Raw genomic sequence first — 7,911 nt, forward strand, 5'->3', positions numbered from 1 at the left:
CTCTCTTCTACTTTGCATTGGCACTGGCTGCTTTCCTTGCAACAGCTGGTATGAATGGACCTGAGACAAACCAACAAGGATCTTACCACCAGCTTCAGAGGCCACCAGAACCCAGACACTCACTCCATGGCAGAGGCTGAGTGGGCTTCTCAGCAATTCCCCAAGTGTCTGATGTGGCTAAAGGTAGTCACCCCTAAATCTGGGCTTACTGTCAAAGTATAGGTCTGACAGGGATTAAGCCACTTATTAGATCTTAACTGACTTATTCAGAAGGATTAACATCCACTTTTGTCTAGGGTTGGTTTCTTTTTTTTGACCTTATAGTTACAAACCAAATCAAAATCCTTTAAGAGTTCACATAAGTAAAATGAACTAATAAATAAAGTTCTAATAATAGAGCAAAGGTCACTTCTCTAGTGTTCCTGTCACAAAAAAAAGGGCTTTCTCTTTCATTTGTGATGACCTGACAGGGCCAAGAAAGGCCAAATTCGGACATGGCTGCTAACTCCTGCTGTTCTCAGGGGGTATGAAGATGGTTTCCTTCACAAGGGACAGCTGTCAGAAGAAACATCACCAAATTAACTATAGGTCAATAAGCACCTGGGATCAGCCTAAACCAGCCCTGCCTTCAACAGCCTTACCCTCTTCTCCTCAGCTCTGAAGGCTGATTTTGTATTCCCCCACCCATCATTTATCCTGTCCAGCAGTACAAAAGGGCAGAGCTGCTGCTTTGGCAGCAGTATTGGCATAAGGCTTGTCAAACTGTAGCTTTGTTCTCTGCTAACATGGAATGTAAAAATACGTGGGAGCTTTTTATGAGACCATCTGAGAAACGTGAGGGTGCACAAGTCCATGGCAGCTGGTGAGATGCAGTTGTAGGTCCTGGAAGAGCTGATGGGTGAGTTGGCTAAGCCTCTATCCATCATATTTGAGAAGTCATGGCAGTCCAGTGAAGTTCCCACTGACTGGAAAAAGGGAAATGTCGGGGTTGTTTAGGCTGGAGAAGGCTCTAGTGATGGTGATTTTTGTAGCTCCTTGCAGGCAGTTTTGCATTTTACTATCTTGAACAAGCTGGTACCACTACAGACTGAGCTACTTCATCATTTACTGCCTGACTGATGGCTCTGCGGATAAGCCCACTGATCCCTATAAGATGTCACTGGTGACTTCTCTCTACTGTGAAAAACAGATGACTTATTGTTACCTTGTTTCTCTATCCTATATGCAGTTGCTGACTCATGAGAGGATCTTCCCTCTTACCCCTTGGCAGATTAGCTTCTTTATGAATCCTTGGTGACAGATGTTACTAAGGGCTTTCCAGAAGCTGAGCAGATCATACTGAGTGGTTGCTCTAGTCTGCAGCTTCACTGTTTTCCTCTGAAGCCATAGGAGGGTCATGAAGCACAGCTTCATAGCTCCTCACTGCAAAGCTCTGCCAATTCTTCCCTCTTGGTCTGTATCTCTCCTTGCAACTATTGTATTTCCATGGCTTTTATCATTTGCCTGTTACCGGTATTAGATTTAGTGGTTTGCGTTTCTCCAGATCCCTCACAGCACTTAAAGCAAAACAATGTCATGAACCATCCTCCTTTTTTCGAGTTACTTCAAGTAGAAGTTTGTACATCAGTCCTAATAGTGCAACAATTTCCCATTAGCATTCCTTAAAACCTGCTTCTCATGAATTTGCTACTATCCCTTGCATCTATTTGTTCTAAAACCTCATCTAATGGCCCTTCAATCTGAGGCAGCTTCTCTGCATTATTCCCTTAACAAACAGCTCTGCCATGGGAATTTCACTAAACTTTTCTACACTGAATGCAGACACAAGTAATCTGTCTGACTGTTGTGTTAGGGCTTGTGTTCTCTCAGGCTCCTTTGCCATGCTGATCATCTGCTGACTGCATATCCTGGTCACCTGCAGAACCTTCCAGCAAGCTCCCTGCTCCTGCTGGGGTAGAGGAAGCTTTTTGTCTATTAGCAAGTTATTTCCTCAAAATCTTTTTTAGCCTGCCTTTCTGTCTCTGCTTTTAATTTGACAGAGTTGATGTCTTTTTCCTCATTTGGAAGGGATCTATTTTGGTTCTTTGCCATGTAATTTTTATTATGCTATTACAACGAGCCAGTAATTATCTTTCTGGAATGTCTCTGATATTTCAATATCCTTACATAAAAATCAAGCACTTTAGACCCATATCTTATTTTCAGACTGATAGCAAATAGAAACAAGTGTACATTCAGCCTGTTTGCTCCAGCTCCTGTGCCCTGTTAAAATGGGATTTATTTGTCCAGATTGCACCTTGTCATTTCCTTCTTACTTGTGGTTATAAAGAAGTCAAAATGGCACCATTAAGGACATGCCATCGTGAATTCCTGCTCCTCTCTGCCTGTTCACTTTCCCCATCTCCAGCATGAAATTCCTTTTAAATCTTACTCTCTCACACAGAGGTTTTCTTCCCTGCCAAGGTGATGTCACACAAGGGCTGAGCATCCTACTCAGATGTCTCTGCTTTTTGTTCCAGAAGCTTTCAACTTGCCAAGAGTATGTCCTAATATTTTGGGAATAATCGCATATCCCTCTCTCATTTTTCTCCCTAGGCATGGCAAATTTAAATATTCTAAAATATATCCATAGATATACAGTGACGCTGCCCTGTGCCAACTATGTATCTGCCCGCAAAGGTGAGTCGTGCTGCTTCAGTGCCTGAAAGTTGGCTCACTGGCACTGACTGACACTGACTGCTTGGCTTTTAGGCAGCTGAAGTTTGTTGAGATGAATCCTTTCTTACTTCAGCTGCCCAGCCTTGGGTGTCAGTCTCTGACAGTGTCTTATCAGCCATCCCTGAGTTTCTGCTCCTCACCCAAGACCCTTGCCAGGAACTGAAGCAAAGATTAACTCTCCAGCTCCAGCTGAAGCTGAGGAACTTGCAAAACTCCATTTTGATCTTAAATCTGTCGATGCTGTTGCATTGGCTCTGCAGTCTTCATCTAGAAACACAGAGCAAGTGTCAGGGAAACACTCTCATGTAGGAGAGGATTAACAGTGGAAGGTCATTAAACCTCCCTGACTTCCCATGATGATGAAAAGCACCCTAAAGAAAGAAAGACTTAGCTGTCACCTGTGCAGAGCATTTTATCCTTGTGCTGTTCCTTAAGCCCAGGCGTGTCTGGACAAAAGTTAACTGGACTGTACTTGAATATTTCCTTCTTATCCTCATTTTCTGATCTACATTGAATAGGCATCCCGGGCAGATGGCAACCGATCTGTCACGCTCACGAGGAACTTCAAGGGTGTAATTATGGCACAGAAAGAGAACGACTATATTTTGAGACATTTCTATCAATCCTTGCAATTGCAGACAGCAGATGGGCTATATGATGGATTTTAGAGCTTGAGCACAAAATAATAGTGTTCTGCAACAGGGAATTTTGTTGATATTCTTTGCACAAACAACGCCATAGACATATTTCCTAGATATAGGGGGGTTGCCTATATTTAAATCAAATTTGCTGAATTTCTGAAAAATACACAAAAATTGGCATTCACCATTCATTACGATTCTTTTCCAGTCGAATGCTATTTGAAATAACCTTCAATGTGAGACATTCAAATTCATTAGGAATAAGTGTAATAATTAGAAAGAAGATCATCGTCTGGACCGAGATTTTTTTTCACAGCTGTTAAATAATAGCGTATGTTGTACGCTGCTTTATTTATCCTGCTTTACTCCTCTTGTCCACAAGAGGGAGATGTTGGATCAAGCAGTTGAAACCTGCACACTCCACCTCAAAAGAGCAAACGCGCCGATGCTGAACACAGTGGAAACGCGGATGCCTGACGGGATCCCACACAACTATAAGGCTTGGAGGACCTGGGTGATGCAATTAATCTTAAGGAATACTCTTGAATCCATTAGGTCTGTAACATGTCATGGGGAGAGCTTAAAAAAATGTATATTGAGGAAATGGAAATATGAAGGTAGCAGCACAGTAGAAACTGTTAATAAAAAAGAGAGAACCATAGAATGGTTTGGATTGGAAGGCACCTTAAAGGCCATGGGCAGGGACACCTTCCACTAGACCAGGTTGCTCATAGCCCCATCCAACCTAGCCTTGAGTTCCAGGAACAGGGCAGTGACAGCTTCTCTGGGCAACCTGTTCTAGTGTCTCACCACCCTCACAGTAAAGAACTTCTTCCTAATATCCAGTCTTAATCCACTCTCTTTCAGTTTAAAACCCTTTTCCTTTGTCCTATCCCTACATACCCTTGTAAAAAGCCCCTCTCCAGATTTCTTGTAGGCTCACTTTAAGTACTGGAAGCTGCTCTAAGGTCTCCTGGGAGCCTTCTCTTCTCCAGGCTGAATTAGTCCAGCTCTCTCAGTTGATGATGGGGCAGCCACTAGGAAAACACTGTCCCACATAGCTTTTCACGCTTTCTGTTCATGTCCATCACCTACCATGGGGGCAATATATTTCTCACATTGTAAGAGGTGTGCACCATGTGCTGTGCTCCTGTCACTGTTACCTCTCTTGCCTTCTTATTCAACTTCTGCAAAGTCTCAGCCAACCAGCTGGTATCCAAGCCTTACATTAGCCTTTCCTTACATTTCTGAGCCAGAGGAGGAAAGGCTTACTTATTTTCTGTGCCACTAGAGTGTGACACAGTTCTGAAGCACCTCCAGTCAGCATTTTGGCTAAAGTGAAGGTCTGGAAAACAACTTTTCCCTCAGGGAATGCACTAGAGCCACAGAGGGAGCCTCACACTTGCCTTCCTCTTCCTCAAACAAGTGCAGGTTGGGCTTCAAGCAGATGAAGCCTCTCCCCCCTGCACACCTTGCAGCCTGGTGAGGCAAGAAATCTGCTGGTCAAGTGGGAGAACTGGACTCCTTTGAGCATTCAAGGAACTGGATCTGGGCTTCTCACGTCCCATGTTGCTGAGGCAGTGGCTACAGGAAGAATAATCACACTTTTAGGTGTGTTTTCAATAAAAAACTCCTTTTGATTTTTGAAAGAAAGGGGCTGAGGCACCTGACTCCAAGAAATAACCCGCTTCTCCATAGAGGTAAAGTGTGAGTTAAAGACCTTGAGAAGCACTGGCTACTCCACATTTGAAAATCCCTCCATATACCTTGGTGGGCAAGGTCTGTGCCTTTTTCCGGTGTGGTATCTATCTGCAGAGAGTCAGCACCCCAGGAGTAATCACAGGGCAAATTGCCACAGAGATCTGCAGCAGGATAATTGCCTCAAACAGACGGATAAATAGCTTTTTCTGGCACTTAATGGGCCTCTTAAGTGAATGCAATAAACTCTACGCGAACAGATGTTTTCAGTCTTTTTTTGTCCTTTTGCATCTCATCCATAATTACGCACTAAAATGTTCTTGTCTGGGTTGCTGAGAGCTATCTTGCTGCTGTTTGTCTTTGCAGTGGAAGACTGAGCAAAAAGTCTTGATGCCTAAAGGCTCCCGACACTTGTACGTCAGTGATCATCTTTTCCTTGTGTTAACCCTGAGGGAGGAGGGAGAATTTAGGGGGAAGATTTGCCTCTTCCAGCAGCTGCTTTGCAGGTCCCAGCTCTGGGGTCTCTCCCTGCCTTCTGCAGTGCCCTGGGTTTCAGACAGGAGGTTCCTGTCTTTGCTTGGCTTCAGGCATTGGCCCAGCTACTGCTCAGAGTAGTTGCTTCTCCTCTGCCTTGTGTGGGAGGTTAAGTGTGCTCTGAGACAGTGCTCCCCACTCTATGCCACCTCTGCTATGCTGACCGGAGTGCAGAGAGGTGGCAGGGCACTCTCTCCTCTGTAGCCACTGGATTTGCCTCCAGCCTTGCTACTAGGACAGTAGCAGGAACCACACAAGCTCTGCAAAGAGCCTTTATGCTTTCACGTGCATGTACTTTACTTCCTGACAGAGTAAAGAGGAATGACCTTGTTCCTGAAGAAATTCAATGCATCCTGGCAAAATCTCCTAACAAGGAGTCTGCAAGCGAGACAAGAGTTGGGAAGAAACCACAAGCATTAGCCTGGTTGAATGTTCATTGCTTGTGGCAAAGCCTGCATCTTCACAAAACCCCTTTGCCCTTCCCAGCACATCTTCAAAGCGTGTAGCTGGCCTCTGCTTTGCATGTCTATGGCTGAGGATGGAGGCAGAAACACTGTGGAAAGACACATGCCAAAAGGATGACCCTAACCTATATACAAACTCCCAGCTAAGGAGGTCATTCCGTTCTGAATCAATACCAATATCTCTGCATCACTGATGCTGCTCTACATTCCATTGAGGACAGACTGACTTGAAAGGAGCCCGCGGGAAGAGCACTGAGTTTTATCCTCACCGTCTGGTCCTGGCCAGGCTGCTCAGCTGCAGGGGAGCTGCAGCATCATTTTTGCTGAAGGCAAGGCCATTTCTCTTCTCCTTGTTAGGATTTTGTTTAAGACACTTACAATGCAACCAGCTGAAGGAAAGGATTGTCTGACCACATGGTAATACTTCAGAAAAACAACCTTTTTGTTACAGGTTAAGACAGTGATACTGAGTTTAGTGTCCTGCAAAAATGGGACACGCTTCAGACACACGGGTAAGACCTTTTTTAAAGGTGGATGCATGTCATTTAATTGGGCTGCACACTGGTCCAGGACATTTTTGCATGTCTCCTATCCTATGAGCCCATCAGGTTCACCAAGGATACTGCCAGCCACTCTCAGCTTTTATTTTATCCTATTGCCTTTAATGAGGCATACACTGTACAGACACACTGGAGTATATTAAACATGACAGACTGTAGAAAAAGTGCACAGCGCATTAATTACAGGCCTTGATTTGTTTGTGAAACTGCTACCTGGAACGTGTTCTCCCCAGCAGCCCCAGTGCTTTGGCTTGTACCTCTTCACGCCTTGGGGAGACCTTTCCCCCAAGCACTTGCAGATGAAAGTCTCTCTCAGTGATCAAATTGCGACGTGTGCTCAATTGCTCCAGTGCCATTGCCATCCCCTGTATAAATACTTTAGCATTTGTACTGTACCATATAAACCCATTAAAAACATGTAATAAAAAGGCTTATGTAACTTCTTAAAGGTATAATTACTACTCCAGCTGTGGTGTTTTGTAGAATTCTGAGCATTATGGATTAATCCCTTTGACAAATTACATTTTTTTAATGAAATATATTAATCCTCGAGCTTAGAAGTATAAAAATGTCAGTAAAATCGATTGCATCCAAAAAAGGGGAGAAAGCTGAGCCCAGAGTAACACCAAGGTAATATTTAAAGCATACAGAAAATAGGATTTTTGTAATAGAAACTGAGGGTAATTTTTAAGCAAAACTGGACATTTGTTTGGGATTACAGTATAGATACAGTGGAAATATAGACAACAAACTAATATAATAAAAATCTTTGTGCAGTCGTACATGAACTGCATATCAACTACCACTGCTTAACTCCTGTAAACTGGAACAAGGAACATCTTTTTAAAAAATGGTGATACATGTCAATTCTTACATTTCCATCTGTTCAACAAAATTGAGCAGATTTACTTTAAAAAGCAGGCAGAATTTTGCTTGTTCAGAATAATCAGACAATTTAGTCAAAGGCAGACCATGAAACTACTGTTGTTCCTCTCCAGGAGTGAAAAACAGCTGCTGGAGGAAAAAATCACATTTTTAGACACCATGAAGATTAGGGTTAAATAAATAAAGGTAAGGCCCAGTGACAGCAGAGAGCTGCAGAGCATCTTTTATGAAGGACTGTCTCATTCCTCTTCTCATTCCTGCAGCGAGTGTATGTGCGCAGGTACAGTTATGTATGTGTGCAAATGCATAAAAGCGTGACTCAGAGGTAAATTGTGATCTATAATCCCCTCTCCAGGCCATTAATTATCAACTATCTCCTTCATCAAATTCAGAGCATGCAGCTTGTCTGTG

The 7,911-nt window shown here is 43.5% G+C and overlaps 1 long non-coding RNA gene across 1 annotated transcript; it reads left to right on the plus strand.

The window, feature by feature from the left end:
* Positions 1 to 313: 313 nt before the first annotated feature.
* On the plus strand, positions 314 to 7,070 carry LOC136015313 (uncharacterized). The gene is made up of 2 exons (XR_010613153.1): positions 314 to 898; positions 5,902 to 7,070. It is a non-coding gene; the product is annotated as an uncharacterized LOC136015313 (long non-coding RNA).
* Positions 7,071 to 7,911: the final 841 nt, after the last annotated feature.

This window comes from Lathamus discolor, chromosome 5 (assembly GCF_037157495.1).
Source record: "Lathamus discolor isolate bLatDis1 chromosome 5, bLatDis1.hap1, whole genome shotgun sequence".
NCBI classification, from domain to species: Eukaryota; Metazoa; Chordata; class Aves; order Psittaciformes; family Psittacidae; genus Lathamus; species Lathamus discolor.